The sequence below is a fragment of the Lagenorhynchus albirostris genome, chromosome 15, assembly GCF_949774975.1.
Source record: "Lagenorhynchus albirostris chromosome 15, mLagAlb1.1, whole genome shotgun sequence".
Classification (NCBI taxonomy): Eukaryota; Metazoa; Chordata; class Mammalia; order Artiodactyla; family Delphinidae; genus Lagenorhynchus; species Lagenorhynchus albirostris.
In genome coordinates this window covers 22,210,250-22,225,771 of record NC_083109.1, presented here as the reverse complement: position 1 = coordinate 22,225,771, position 15,522 = coordinate 22,210,250, and the positions used below count along the sequence as shown (strand labels likewise).

The window sequence follows — 15,522 nt, the reverse complement described above, 5'->3', positions numbered from 1 at the left end:
AGTCGCCACTTTGGGAAACTCAGGTCAAGGCCAGGGTCTAAGGTCCGGTTCTTGTCAGGTGACTCCCTTCTCTGTGCCTCAGTTTCTTCATCTGTAAAATGGGGATAATCGTTGGTCCGCCCAGCCCAGTTGGTTGGTAGGAATAGATCCTAAAATTGACCTGAACCGCTTAGCCTGGCACCTGGCAAGAAGTGAGCGCTCCGTCAGTGCTGCTGTTGGTTATTACTAATAATTTCGGGAGAGGTAGATTTGGGGTAAATGGGGTGGGTGGGCTGGGGGGGAGTTAGGGAGGGCATTTTGGCTTGAGGGCTGATGGGTGCCCCGAAGGGTAGGGAGCGCTCTCAGGGCGGGGTGGGGGCGGGGCTTCTGTGCCCGGTGCCTCCGCCCCCCATTCCCCGGCCCGCCGGGACCCTTGGCGTGGGGAGGTCGCGCACGAGTCTCTCCCAGGTCACTGGCGGGGAACTGTCCCGGCGCGCTTCCTCCTTCCTTCTCCTCCCGGCGGCTTGCCGGGCCCCTCCTCCCTGCTCGCGCGCTCCCTCCCTCCTCTTCCCCTCCCCAGGCCGCCGCCGCCTCCTCCTCCTCCTCCCTTTCTCTCTCGATCTGTCTCTCCCGGCCCGGAATCCATTCCGGCCTGGGAGCCGGAGCGGCCAGGCCGCCGTGTGCCCGAACCCCTGGCCGTCCGGCGGTCGGTCCTCCGGTGCGTCTGTCTGCCGGTGCGTCCGCCTGCCCGCCGGCCCAGGTGAGCGCCCCCCGGCCCTCCGCCGGCCCCCAGTCCCGGCCCGCGTGAGGGAGCCCCCGCCCGGGGACCACCCTGGCGTCGGATCGCCGGGCTGCGGGGGCTCCTGGCTCCCCCTCCAACCCTCACCCCCCCGGGCTGAGCAGCGATCCGGGAGCGCAGGGCGGGCGCACCGGGACTTGTCTGGCGCGGCCTTTTGTTGTGATGCCGCCGGGGGAGGGGGCTGGGTGGTGGGGGCGTAGAGGTCCGGTCCGCGCGGGGACCCCCCTCCGGCTCACCGTCCCTCTATGGGCCCCCTGAGAGCAAGCAGCGAGCCGGGCCTGAGCCCCCGGGCCAGGTCTAGGCCAAATCTGAAATCTGAGCCAGTCGGCGCCGCCTCTGGCCGCGGCTGCCCGGCCTGGCGCCCCCAGCCCTGGGTGGGGGGTGGAGAGGGGGCGGACAGGGTGGGCCTGGGGGCGCCGGGTTGGGGGTGCCGGGCCGGGGCACCAGGATCTCCCAGTCCTCGTGGGGCCTCGGGCAGGGCCTGGTGCTGCCGGCCTGGAAGGGACTGGCCAAACTGTGCTTGGTCCCTGCTGCCCACAGCCCCCAGCCTCGCCTCTCGACAGGCCCAGCCGCCTGTCTGCTCAGAAGTTGGCAAAAGTTTGGGGATTTCGCCACCAGGCTGGGTTCATTTGTCCGCCTGGGCTGGGCTTGGTGGTGGGTTTGAGTCCCGACAGGGACCACCACTTACTTGCCCTCCTGTGTGTCCTCAAACAGCTACCTGCCCTCTCTGAGCTAGGGGTCCTCATCAGGCCCCGCTGCGGGCCTGGCTGGGCTTACTGGGCTGGTGGAAGATTGGGGTGAACAGAAGGGGGTCACCTGTGGGGTAGCAGTTCAGCCTCTGGGGCCTTCAGGCAGACTTGAGAGTGGACGGAGCCCGTGCGTGGCCCTGGGTGAAGATTCCCGGGCTTCAGGGACTCTGTCCAATTGGGACAGTGCTCTCTGGGTCACCTGGGGTGAGTCCAGGCCCAGCCATAGTGCAGCTGAGACCAGACGATTTCAAGAATGGGCCAGGCTGGTTCTGTTGCTGACCCTCATCTTGGCCTCCTGGCTGGGGAGACAAGACCTAGGCTTCTCGTCTCACTGGGTGACCTGGGCCAAGGGACTACCCCTCTGAGTGCACATGTGTGCAGTGGGGATCCTCAGGGGAAGACTGTAGGCACTTCTGCGGGGAGGGGCTTAGCATGTGGTAGGTGTTCAATAAATGAGCACTTCACTGGATGAATTGCCTAAAAAAGATGGGTGGGAGGTGAGATGGCTGGTCCTAGGGGGGTGGATTGGTGCCCCCAAAGCCACCTCCTAACCCTCGAGAAAGAAACAGCCCCAGCACAGTCTTGCCACCCAGCAGCTGTGTGACCTGAGACAACTCACTACTCCCTCTGGCCTCAGTTTTGTTAAGTATAAAATGGGCCCATGATAATGATAGCTGCTAACATCTACTGAGCACCTCCTATGAGGTAGGGACTCTTGTGTATCTCCATTTTGCTGGTGAAGAAACTGAGGCTCAGAGAGGGGAAGTGACTTGACCAAGCCACACAGTTTGAAGCTGGAATGAGAGCCTAGACCTCAGAGTCCCTGGTCCGGCTGCCCTTGCACTCTTCCAGTGGTGGGGGAACTGGGGTTTCCCATTATGGGACCAGGCACGAGACAGTGTTGGAAAAGACTCTACTGATGAGTGAGTGACTGGGTGGAAGCCACGAGGCCCTTTTGGTGGTGTGGTGATGTGGTCTTTCCACCCAGGGGAATGATTTACAGTGTGTCACCTCTTTCAGCTGACTGCCTGCCTAGGCCCTCCTGTGCGGCTCCTGGGCCTTTGCTGGTGTCCCTGCTGGGAGTGCCCTTTCCTCTAAGAGCTGCTTGTCTACTCTTGCTGTTTAAGGCTTAGCTTAAGGCTCACCTCTCCCAGGAAGGCCCCCCAGCTCTCTCCTCTCCTCCCCTCGCTTCTTCCCAGAGCATGGAGTATCCCCAGCTCATAGCTAGTTCCTGCTTTGGCTTCTTCCCTGATTGTGACCTGGGGTTGGCGGGGTGGGGAGGGGGGCTTGTCTAGCTCCCCCAAAGCCCCAGGAGCCAGGGAGGAGATGGCTCAGTGGCCTGTTGACATCCCTGGTCCTCCACTGACCCCGTTTCCCCAAACCTGCCGAGATACAAGCATCCATGGCCCTGTATTGAGCGCCTACAATGTTCTAGGAGCTTTGAACTTGGGCTGAGCAGTGTGGCGATGGGTTAGCAGTGGGAGCTGTAGGAGGCCTCAGGAGGCTTCCAGGAGGTGGTGACAGGAGGGGGCAGCAGTTCCCTCAACAAAGAAGGGGCAGAGCGCTATTTCTTCCCTTCAGCTCAGACGCGCCCCAGGGCCCCTGGGGTTGTGAGGAGTGGTCAACCTGGGTGGGTCCTTGCTGGGGAATTGTGAACAGGTCCCTGGCTGCCCAGAAATTTAAGTCTAGAGGGTGAGCCAAGTAGCAAACAGGTTGCCAAATAAATTAATATATAATCACAGATGTGATAAGGGCTCAGAGGGAGAGATGTGGGGTGCAGAGGAATCTCGAAGGAAGCGTGGAGGAGTTGGCCGGGCGTGGAGCTAGGGGTAGGGCTTACCAGGCAGAGGGAACTCCAAATGTCCTGAGGTGGGGAAGCGTGTGCTGTTATGGAGAAACAATGAGAAAGCCTGTGAGTCTGGAGCGTAGAAAATTAAGGGGAGTGGGTGAGAGGTGAGTGAGGGGGTGTTGTCAGCAGGACTGGGCCATGTGGGGCCATGTAGGCCTTGAGGAGGAGCTTGGCCTTCATCTTCCCACAGGGGGCTGATTGGTGTCCCCGGGGTTAACAGCCCCATGTTGGAGACCAGAGGTGCAGAGGTGACCAAGGCACCTGGTGGAAAATGATCTGTGGGCTGGACTCCAGGTATTCTGTGAGGGCCTAGATCAGATATCAAGAGGAGGAGGCATTTGAGGCTGGGCTTTGAAAGTAGCGTAGGAGTTCGGTAGCAGGAAGGCAGGAGAGGGTGAGAGCCAGGGGTTGGGGCAGTGCCATGCAGGGTGGCTGGAGGCTGGGAGTGAGGTGGGGAGCAGGGAGGGGTCGGCTGGGGAGATGGAGACAAAGGTAGAGTAAGGGCTCAGGACTCAGACAGGCTTGCGTTCAAGTTCTGACCGTGCCCGCCCGCTGTGTGTCTTTGGGTCATTCATTCTATCTTTCTGAGACTTAGCTTCCTTGTATTGAAAATGGGAACAGTAAATATCTTCCTATCAGGTGAGGGTTAAAGGAGGGCCGTATGCCCAGTGCCTGGAGCCAGCAGGTGCTCAGGGAATGGGACCTGCCTTGTATGGTGTGACACTGGGCGGGTCAGTTCATTCAATAGGTCTGGCCTCCCCAGCTGCCCGGTGAAGGCTTTGAGTGGATGATTCCCACTGATTCTGAAGGTGCTGGTCTAGGAAAGGATGCTGGTGGCCAAGGCCACCCGTATACTGGGTGACTTGAGTCCTGCTTTGCCCTCTGTGTGTGAGGAGGCTGAGCTGGGAGAGGTCTGCTGGTGTAGCCCATCCCAACTTCTTGAAAGCTTGCCTTTGGTGAGATTAGCCCCATTTTCCACATATAAATTCTAAGACCCAGAGGGGAAGACACTTGTTAGGGTCTCCCAGTTGCCAAGTGACAGGGCCGCACCTAGGCTGTGGGGCTCTGGGCTCCTATTCCAGGGCTGGGCCTCCTGTGTCTCTGCAGGGCTTACAGCCCCTTCAAAGGCCTCCACCCCGCTGCCCTGGGCTTTTTGACCGGAGCCTCATTTCCTGCCTGAGCTGTGTGGCCCCCGAGCCTCTATCTCCCTTTGGGTTCCCCCAGCCCTTTACTTTCCCTCCATTGCTCCTACCACCTTATCTCCATGGTAAACCACTCTGGTTTCCACTCGAGCCCCTAGAGGGGTGGGGGCCCCTTCCTTTGGGGGCATCTCAGTTTCCTCATCTATGAAGTGGGGTAGTATGAGTCATGGCTCCCAGGATGTCCCAAGGGGACTGAAGTAAAGCGTTTAGCACACATTAGCTCGATAGATAGGGGTGGGGAACAGCCAGACACCTGCTCGAGGCCATTGTTTTCTGGCAGCTGACACCCCCTTCCTGTGATTCAGTTTGTGAAGCTGTAAAATGGGCATGGAGGTTGCACTTAGTACGGCCAAAAGGAGGATGGCGTGAAGCTGTACCTTAGGCTCTCACCTGGTAGCTGGCTCTGCATCACTGTTCCTGGGGTGGATGACCCAGTAGGTACCTTCCCTGTGTTCAAGGCCCTGTTCCCAGCTGTCTGTCCAAAGGCAAATCACTCAGCCTCCCTGAACCTCAGCTTCTGCACACCTCCCTTGTGAGGATTAAATCAGAGAATGTCTCCCAGCAGCTTGAAACTATTGGATGCCCAGTAAATGTTGCGTCTTTCTTTCCCCCTTCCCGTCCCTTGCGGGGACTCAGACATTACTCAGTCTAGGGATGGCCCAGGGTTAGGGTTAGGGTTAGGGTTAAGGTTAGGGCTCGGGTTAGGGTTAAGCCTAACCCAGACCAAGATTGCTGTGTTGAAAAACCTTCTGAGGTCCATTCTTGGCTTCATGGGAAAGAGTGCTGTGATAGATTAGTAATGTCTGCCCCAGACAGAGGATTAGACATCACTGTATGTGTGCCATGAGTTTGTCATTCCTGATCTATTCTGACCTTCTCTTTTCACAGATGGGGGAACTGAGGCCAGAAAGACCCAGGACATATTGTCCAAGCAGGGAGAAAAATGCAGATCTCCTATCTTTTTTTTTTTGTGTTATGCGGGCCTCTCACTGTTGTGGCCTCTCCCGTTGCGGAGCACAGGCTCCGGACGCACAGGCTCAGCGGCCATGGCTCATGGGCCTAGTCACTCTGCGGCATGTGGGATCTTCCTGGACCGGGGCACGAACCCGCGTCCCCTGCATCGGCAGGCGGATTCTCAACCACTGCGCCACCAGGGAAGCCCCATCTCCTATCTTTTCATCCAGGGCTCGCCCCACCCAGCCAGCCTGTTCCTTCCCACAATACAATGCAGGGGATGGGGGACTGAGTCAAGGAGTAGATGATTGGGGAAGATCCCAGAGGTGGAAGCCAGAACCCTGATTTCTCCACCCCTTTCTGTGGGACCTTGAGCAAGTGACTGCCCCTCCAACCTGAACCCCAGTACCTCCCCTCCTCTTGAAACTACCCAGAGAAGTTCCAGTATAAAATGAGAAGCGAGAGAGGAGAAGAAGCTAGGTGATCTTGCCCGGGTCCTTTTCTCCTCTGGTCCTCAGTTTCTTCATCTGTCCGGCATGGGATCTTCCCTCCTGAGGCTCTGCGACAGGGATCTTAGCCGGGGTTCTCCAGGGGCTGGCCTGGCTGAGTCCTCTTCGATGCCGCGTGAGCCTGGCGATGTCAGCGGGGCTGTGGGGGGCTGTTGAGAGACTGTGGGGATGGGTCCTTGGAGTCCTCAGACCTGCTGGGCTGTGAGGCCGGCACAGGTGGTCTCCCGGCGGGGGGATGGAAGTTGGGGTTAGTGTGGTGTCGGGAAGCTCAGCCTCCCTGTCAAGGTCTGATTATCTTTTCTCCTGCTGCTTTATCCAAATTTGTGGCCTTGACTTTTACTCTGTCTGATGTCGATGTCCTCACTTGTGCCCTCTCCGGCCAGGTCATAGCAAGGTGACTTATTCCATTCTTTGTCCTATCCCTGGGGTGGATGGAATTTTTGTTTCTATTACACAGAAGAGGGAAATGAGGCTCAGAGAGGCCAAGGGCTGGGGCCGCAATCACCCAGCGGAGTGAGATGTGAGCCCAGACTTCTGGCTTCTGGTTGATGTGAGGCATCCGAGTCCCCCTGGGTGTGCGCTCAGCTTGGCTGGGCTCTTTCCCTGGGTCGAGGGTGGATGTGCTGCTGGGCGGGCAGGTGATCCTGACTTTCTGGGCTTCCAGCTCTGGCTGGTGGAGCTACACTCAGATCTGGAGGACTGGGATCTTGCTGGGATCCCCAGCTTCCAGGATTGGCCCATAATGGGCGCTCCATGGTTGCTCATGGACTAAAGGGAGTGGAAGTAGCCAGACCTTTGGAGCGAACTGGTTCTGGTTCGAGTCCTGGCTCTGCCACTTGTTCGCTATGTGTGATTGTGGGAAAATGGTTGCTCTGAGCCTGAGTCTCCCCATCTCTGATATGGGGACAGCAATGCCAGTACAGCTTTGACAAGGTGGCGTGAGGGTCAGGTGAGCGAATTTGTGTCTGCTCCGACGCAGGGCCCCCGCACAGTAAGTGTTTACGATTTCTGAGTGTCTGTGATTATGAAGGTAGTTCCCTGACGAGGCGGGAATTCTGGGTCTCTGCAGGTCAATTGATCCAGGAATGCTAGGGCTGAGACTGGACGCCTGTGTTCAGGCTAGTCCTACGGGGTGGGGCTGGTGGGGAGGTTAACTAGAGACAGACAAGTTTGGTGGCTGGACCTACTGGAAGCCCCCATCTCCAGCCAGCCTCCCTGAGCCCACCTCCCGCCTCAGCCCTTGCCCTCCTGTGGCTTGTCAAGGCCTCCCAGTGCCCTGAGCCCTGGCATCAAGGCCCCCTCACTGAATGGGTCCATCTCTCTGAAGGTGGTTGCCCTTTGAGCACTGGGTGCTTTGCGCCTTTGCCCACGTGGCCTGGAGGCAGGGGCTGTTACTGCTCTTGTGGTTTGGGGAAGGTCCCCAGCAAGGGCCCCTGGGGGTGCTGGTGGTCTGGGCTGAGCTCTTTCCTCTGCTTCACCCTGTCACCTCCCACACTTCCCTTTCACTCAGGTGACCCTTTAGCCTTTCTGAACCATCAGCTGCCTTCCTGCTGGCCCCGGGTTTTCCAGCATCCATGCTTTACCCTGTGGGTCCTGCTGCCTGGTGTGCCCTCTCTCTCCACACCCATCATGGCTAAGATGCCTCTGCCTCCGGAAAGCTTTTGTTGGCCATCCTCTCTGCCCCAACCCAAGTCCATACTTTCACGCTCCCCTCTTCTGCACCTGCCTTGCCCATTCTCTGCCCTCTCTCATGGCTGTAGCACATTCTGCCTTAGATGGCGAGTCATAGGATTCTTTTTGCCTCTAAGGGAGTACGGTGATAGTGATCACTCCCAAGGGTGCCACACTTTACAGTTTACAAAGCACTTTCCTCAATCACCTCTGGCCATCCCCAGCAGGGCTGGGAGGGAGACAGACCATCATAAAAATCTTCATTTGGGGAATTCCCTGGCGGTCCAGTGGTTAGGACTCTGTGCCTCCATTGCAGGGGGTGCGGGTTCGATCCCTGGTCAGGGAACTAAGATCCCGTAAGCCACGCAGCATGGCAAAAAAAACCCACTTCATTTGGCAGATGAAGAAACTGAGGCCTCAAGGCAGGGTCATGCCAGACACTACTCTCTCTGCTTGGGCAGGTGGAACTGAACCACCCTCCCCGCATAAGCCCTTAGTCCTTCCAGTGAGGAACTCCTCTTTCAGAGCCCTGTGGAAGCCTCAACTTATTATCAAAAGGAAGATCCGGAAGTTCAGAGAGGTGAAGTGATTTGTCTGAGGTCACACAGCGTGGAAAGCTGGCGGAGCTGGGAGGGTTCTGTCTAGGAATTAGAGAAGAGGCAGGTTGGGCCCCCCTTCCCACCCCTTCGGGGTGGAGAGTCAGATACCACCCGGATCCTGAAGGAACAGTGAGCCCAGTGGCCCAGCCCTGAGGATTCCTTCCATCGTCATCTGTTCCTTGAGCACATAGTTGAGCCCTTGCCCAGTGCCAGGCGAATGGCTGTGTCTGGTCCCCACAGCATCCCTGCGAGGCAGCAGTTCTGGCCCCATTTTACCAAAGAGGAAACTGAGGCTCAGAGGAGCAAAAAGGCTTGCCGAAGCCACCCGGTGCATGGATTTGGACCCAGGGCCTCCTCAGCACCGCAGGCCTGCCCTGCCTCCTCTGGGCTGAGCCCCACTCTACCTCCTGCCTGACCCCTGACCCCTCCTCCAGCCCCTCCCTGCCGCTCCTCTCTGGGCAGTGTGAAGGCCAGGAGCCTCCTCTGGGAATCCACCCCGCCCCTAGCCCCACGGGTTTCTCCTCTACCTCCATATTAGCTGTGTGACTTTGGTGAGTCAGCTCACCTCTCTCTGCCTCAGTTTCCCCATTTGAAAAACAGGCCCGATGGCAGTATCCACATCACAGACTTGTTCTAAGGATCGAGTGTGGCACTATGCGTGATGCTCTGAGCAATGCCAGCACGTAGTAAATGCTCAATAAATGTTAACTGTTTTATAATTTGTTTCAACCTGGGGAGGAAGGGAATCACAGCCCCATTCTCCAGATAGGAAAACTGAGACCCAGAGAAAGGAAATAGCATCCACCAGACCACAGGGAGATGTCACAGCCAGAAGGTTCCTGTGGCACATCTCACTTTCCAGATGGGAAAACTGTCCCCTTCCAGGACTCAGTTTTCTCATCTGTGCAGTGGGTCTGTGCATATCTGGGGGGAGATAGTTCCATCACTTTGTACCAATGTGGCTCCTCAGTCCTCAGCCACCCTAGGGTGGGGGGTCAGAGGGATGTAGGGGCTCTTGTTCTGTCCCCTGTGCCCTGTGGGGCTGTGCCCTGTGTTCTCTGGCCTTGAGTTATGCCAAGTCCCCAAGGCTGGGCCTGCCTAGGAAGCTGAACCAGGCCCTGCCAGGCCTTCTGGGTGCCCTCTGGCTGCCGCCACCCAGGTCCCACCACATCACCTGGTCCACCTGCCTCCTCTGCTCTATGTCCTGGGCAAATGGCTTCTCTTTTTGAGCCTCAGTTTCCTTATCTGTGAGATGGGGGCAGGAGTCTTTTCCTCACAGGACTGTTGGGAAGATGTGATAAGCTCATTCTCCCCAGATGCCTGCCCATGTCGGGCTTATAGAAAGTGCCCAGTCCGTGGCTACGGTTACAAGGATTGGCAGGATTCTGACTAGCAGCAAGGGGAGCAGCATTCCAGGCAGAGGACCCGGCTGAGCAAAGGCTGGGAGGTGGGATGGTTTAGGGAGCACCCCATGGGCGGGTGGGGGAAAGTGGGAGAGGACCCGCCACCTTCCAGGATTGGGACCAGCCCTGAGGGAGGTGGGCAGGGTGTCGGTGCCGACTGCGGTGGTGTCGACCTCCCCACCCTCCAAGCTTCAGATCTCCTTTCACAGCTTCGGGAGCAGCCACCTGCCCTCCCCACCCCCACCCCTGCCAGGTGTTCCCGGAGGCCCTGGAACCAGATGAGCCACAGTTCTATTTGGGGACAATTCTGCTGTTCCCGTTTCTCTCCTGTGCCCTAGTTTCAGAAACGACGTGGGTTTGGTTACCAGTTGGCCGTTGGTGGAAAGCCCTCTCCCCCACTCCGCCCCTACCTTAGATCTGTGGTCAGTGTGGGCAAAATCGGACTCAGTACTGCCTCTGGGAGCTGCTCCTGGCTTCTGCCCCTGGGGTCTCCAGGCAGGGAGTCGGCAGCTGGACTTCTGATTACCTGCTGGTGAGGTCTGGGCCTTGTGCTGGGTGCTGGGGACCCCAAAGATTCACTCTGGGAGCAGCCTACAACCTGGGGGAGCCAGACACAGACCCTGATCATTGCCCTACCATGAGGTAGGAACCATATGAACTGGGGCAGCTATTATGATGCCAGAAGGGCTTTGCAGAGGAGGTGATAACCTGGCCTGAAGCTTAAAGGGTGAGCAGGAGCTCATGAGGGGAAAAGAAGGGTGAGGGCCTACCAGGAAGAAGAGAAAGCATGAGCGAAGATCTGGAGGTGGGAAAGAGCCTGATGTGTGTCCACGTAGCCTGGGGAGGTGGGGAGGGGTAGGTCAAGTACAAGGTATTTAGACGATGTCTCAGTTGATCAGGCAAGGCTTTGGCCTGGGGCTGCTGGGAGCAGGGCAGGCCTCCTGCTGAAGGTGTAAAGGGAGGACAGAGAGAAGGATCAGGCCGGGCTCAAGTGCTCAGTTACTGTTGCCAAGTGAAGGTAGCCCACAGAGGCTGGGGTTTAAGATAAGGATCAAGAACCCCTGCCTGGGACAGAAGGTAGGGGCTGGTCTGGGGTGTTGGAGGGAGTGGGTCAAGGAAGACTTCGTGGAGGAAGCGGTACATATGACATACCTGGAAGAATGGAATGGTTCTCTGGGAGCAGGTGGAGCTTGAGAAAGGCCTGAAGATGCAGTGTGAATAGTTGCTCTTGTTGGAGCTCAGAGGAGTGGTAGAGTTTGGCCCTGAGAGGTGGCTGATGCCAGTCCATGGAGGGCTGGGAGTACCTGCCTGGAGAGACTACGCACTGCCCTTGGGCAGCGAGGAGAGGCGCGGAGGAGGCGGGACAGAACTGATTTGTCTGGTGCTGTGGGTAGTGCCCAGCTGAGGGTAGGTGTCCTGTCAGCAGTGTGGCTTTGGTGAAGTGGCTCTGGTGACTGCCCTGAGAGCAGATGGGCCTGGAGAGAAGGTGGGTGGCAGCCAGGCAGGTGGCAGGTCTGGGAGCGACAGGGGAGCGGCGGGTGAGGGGTGGGGGGTGTCTGCCCCCTGGTTTGCCTGCCCGCACAGCCGTTCCCTGTGCACGCCTGCCTGGCAGGAAGCGGTGGAGACGTGTTGGGGCCGGCAGACTCCAGAGGCCCCTGGGGCACGGGCTGGGCGTGGGGCGAGGGCTCCGGGGTTCAGGGCCCGACCTCCCTCCCTTGTTGGGTAAACCTCGCCAGGGTGGTAGTCTCCTGGTAGCGTGAAGGGTCAGGCATGGTTGCCCACTTGTACCTCCAAAAGGCCCCTCCACCCTGCTGAACCCAGAGGGTCTACACTCCAGACATGGTGAGTTGAGAGCTGTGGCTGAAGACTCCGGTGCCAGGTGGGCCTGGGTTTGAATCCCAGCTTTGCTCTTTACTGGCTGGGAGACCTTGGCCAGATAACTTTGCCTCAGTTTCTATATCTGTAAAAATTCGGGTCGTCCTAGAACCTCCCTCCTAGGGCTCCCAGGGAGGATTAATGAGATTTTAGAAGGCTGTGCCCAATACTGTGTCAGTCCCTGGGATCCGGCTTTGGAGCTGTTGGCCCAGCTGACCGGGGGTGCCGGGACCTGTTGGGAGGCTGAGGGGCAGCTTCCGGTCTGCCCCGGGCTCTCAGCACCGAGGACAAAGCTCCTTTGTGGTGGGACAGATGGAGTCTGGGAGCCCCCCCTCTTTGGGACCAGGGGGCCATCTGCCCCGCCTTCTCACCCAGTTCCCCTGGGGGAAGGAGCTTCCTCGGACCGAAAGGATGGGAAATGAAAGTCGGGCTGTGCGGGAGGAGAGGCTGCAGTTGCAGAGCCTGGCTGGTGAGCTTGCATGCATGCTTCCCTTCTCCGGGCCACCTTTTCAGAGCCCCGGGCATCCCTGGTAAGTCCCAGGCCCACTGTGTGTGCCCTGTTCACTTATCCATCCATCCATCTATCCATCCATCTTATCCATCTATCATCCATCCATCCGTCCCTCCATTCATCCTTTTGTTCATTCATTCAGTAATTACCAAGTACCCACTCCATGCTATAGGCCCTGTACTTTGGGCCAGTGTCTGTTCTGACCAGATGGCGCCGCAGCATCCCAGCTGTTAACTATTTTGAATATTACGCCCACTGCAGAGTATTCAGCTGTGAGTGAGACAGAAGTGGCCCCTGTCCTCATCAGACATGTAGTCATATGGTATGTTATGTCATCAGACCCATGGTCCATGCCTGGAAGGAGAAGTTGAAGGTTCTCACTTGGGCTGGGGGAGGTCAGAGAAGCCTCCCGTGAGGAAGTAGCTTTTGAAATGAGGCTCAAAGAGAGAGTGGAATTGGCTGGGCGTGTTGCTATTTAAAACGGTGGTCAGGAAAGCCCTCTCTGAGCAGGAGACGTTTGAGTAAAGCACCTGAAGGAAGTGAGGGAGTCAGGCATTTGTCTGGAGGAAGTATGCTCTGGGTGGAGGGAACAGCAAGTGCAAAGGCTCCGAGGAAGAAGTGTATTGGGTTCTTAGGGAAAGGGGAAGTGGCCAGTGTGGGTGGAGCAGGAGTGAAGGGGGTGGGGCTGGGAGTGTCCACTGCAGGACCTCGGAGGCCCCCCGCGAGGACTTTGTCTTTTGTCTTGGAGTGTGGGCTGTGAGGGGTGTAAGCAGGAGTGATGGGTTCAGATGGACATTTCAGAAAGGCTCTCTGCCTACAATTGGCCAGCCTGGAGGGCTGGACGAGGGGGTGACCGTGGTGGGAGGGAAGGAGGTGGATTCAGGATGTGTTTGGAGGTGAGACTGACAGGGCTTGGAACTGGATTACATGGGGCACAGGAAGAATCATCCTTCCTCTCTTGGGCTGCTGGTAATGAGGGGCTGAGTCTCCGCCACAGACCACTGGGCTTCTGGTTCATGTTCACTCTCCCTCCCCCTAATCCATCTCGAGGCACGTAGGCCCAGCAGCTTCTCCACCTTGTCCTGAGGGTTGGACTGAGTCTTCCAGTTCCCGTGGCTTTAAACAGCGGTATCCCTTAGGCAAAGCTGGCAGGATCCTACCCATTTTACAGATGAGAGAACTGAGGCTCTGAGTGGTACACCCATGGCCTGGGTTACACAGTGGGGGCAGGGTTGGGGCTTGGCCTCTAAGGGCTCAGGAGGATCAATGGATTTGGGGAATATGGGCCCTGCCATTTCAGGGGGTACCTGAGATTTCTTTCCTACCCTGAACTGTCTTGGGGAGATAGAGGCTGCCCAGGGGTGGGGTGGGGGGCCTGAACTACAACTTGCCTCAACTAGGCCTCAGTTTCCTCTGCTGGGAAATGGGCACAGTAACAGTCCCTACCTCACAGTGTTGTTGGGAGGACCAGGTGAAACAGTGCATGTAAAGCTGGATGCCAGGCATAGAGTTAAGTGTTCAGTGATCAGCACGTATTTTTTTAAATTTATTTTTAAAATTTATTTTATTTTTGGCTGTGTTGGGTCTTCATTGCTGCGCGTGGGCTTTCTCTAGTTGTGGAGAGTGGGGGCTACTCTTCGTTGCAGTGTGTGGGCTTCTCATTGCGGTGGCTTCTCTTGCTGCGGAGCATGGGCTGTAGGTGCTTGGGCTTCAGTAGTTGCAGCACGCAGGCTCAGTAGTTGTGGCTCACGGGCTCTAGAGCACAGGCTCAGAAGTTGTGGTGCACAGGCTTAGTTGCTCCGCGGCATGTGGGATCTTCCCGGACCAGGGCTTGAACCCGTGTCCCCTGCACTGGCAGGCGGATTCTCAACCACTGCACCACCAGGGAAGCCCTCAGCAGGTATTTTTATCATTGTTGTTTCTGTGGGGAGTAAGGACGTGTGTGAGTCCGGGCTCTGCCCATGTCTATCCTCAGAGGTGGGCTTTGGGGGCAGGGCTGGAGTCACCGAGGTGGCCTCTTCTAGATAAATCGGCACCGTGGGATGGAGGGTCCCTGGAATCCATGCCCAGCACTGCTTTCCACCTGGGGAAACGGTCCTGAAAGGGCCACGATTGGCTCAGGGCCGTGCAGCACCGTGGGGCAGAGCCAGGCTTTACACCAGGTTCCCTGCTGCCTTGTCCTGCTCCGGTGCCGGCCACTTCCCGGCCTTGCCCTCCTGTCTCGGGCTTCTAGGCTGTGGACGGATCCTAGCGGGAAGGGATCCTGCCCTTTACAGAGCAGGGCAGGGCCTGGGGTCTGGAAAGGGATCCCCTTACTGCCCAGGAAGAAACCCAAGAGCCGCTCGGGCCAGAACAGTTCTGTCTGCACGGGGGTCGGGATTAGTGGGAGTGGCGCCGTCCGCTCGCTTAGCTTCTCCCTCCCCGAGCGGCGGGTCCCGGCTCGGGCAGCACTCCTTCATCTGCCCGCCATGCCAGCCTGAGCCTGCAGCGCTCGCCCCGCCCTGGCCGCACTGGCAGAGCCGGTTTGAGGCCTGCCAGCCCTGAGTGTGTTCGCACCGGGAACACGGGACCAGACACGTTCTGGTTGCCCTGGAACACGGACAGCCCCTGGCTCACGCTTCACTCACTCCTGGCTCATGCAGCAGGCAACCCCGGTGCCCGTGCCATGCCTGCGGCCGTGCCGGGTGAGGCTCGGGGTCTACAGCTGTCTCAGACTTGCACACTGTCCCATGTAACCAGGGTGGTCAGAGGCTCTGCCACGGGGACATGCCAGGCAGTGGCAGGAGAGTGCAGTGGTCGGAGCATAGGCTGTGGGGCTGGGCAGACCTGGGGCTGAGGCCTGTATCTCTTTATCTCCTGGGGCCCTGGGTAGGACCCATTCATCCCTCCCTCCCTCCTTTCGCCCCTCCCTCTACTCCTCCCTCCCTCCCTCTATCCATCCCACCATTCTTTTCTCCCTCCCTCTCTCCTTCCATCCCTCTATCCCTCCTTCCATCCCTCCCTCCACTTACCCCTCCCTCCCACAAATATTTACTGAGCGCCACTATGTGGCAGACAATGTTCTAGAGGCTGGAGATAGAGCAAAGAACCAACCAGACAAAAATCTGTGCTCTCACAGAGCTGACATCCTGGTGGGGGAGACGAAAACACAGCAAATAAGGAAGATCTGCACGTGGTCTGTTACAACGTGATAGGTGTCACGGGTCAAACGTAAAGCTGGGAAGACTGGCTGGGTTGTACGGAATGGGTTGTAATTAGATAGGATGGCGGGCCTGGGGGTGGGGGGCGGGAGGGGAGACCTCTCCCAGAAGCTCACCTCCCAGGAGGGGAGGGAGGAGCCATGTAGCTCCCTGGGGCAAGAGAACCCAGGTAGAGGGAACAGCCAGTGCAAAGATCGGAAGCTAGTGGTAGGCTGGAGTGTT

The 15,522-nt window shown here is 58.0% G+C and overlaps 1 protein-coding gene across 6 annotated transcripts in view; it reads left to right on the top strand.

Moving 5' to 3' along the window:
* Positions 1 to 507: 507 nt before the first annotated feature.
* SRC (SRC proto-oncogene, non-receptor tyrosine kinase) overlaps positions 508 to 15,522 on the top strand; it is a 56,063-nt gene continuing 41,048 nt past the window's right edge. For 4 of the 6 annotated variants that reach the window (XM_060122271.1, XM_060122275.1, XM_060122270.1 and 1 more), the window contains exon 1: positions 514 to 739. The gene's annotated coding sequence lies outside the window, so the exon portion shown is untranslated. Of the gene's footprint in view, positions 740 to 11,428; positions 11,557 to 15,522 lie in introns of those variants that run through there. The other 2 variants (XM_060122276.1, XM_060122273.1) reach the window with 2 other exon arrangements.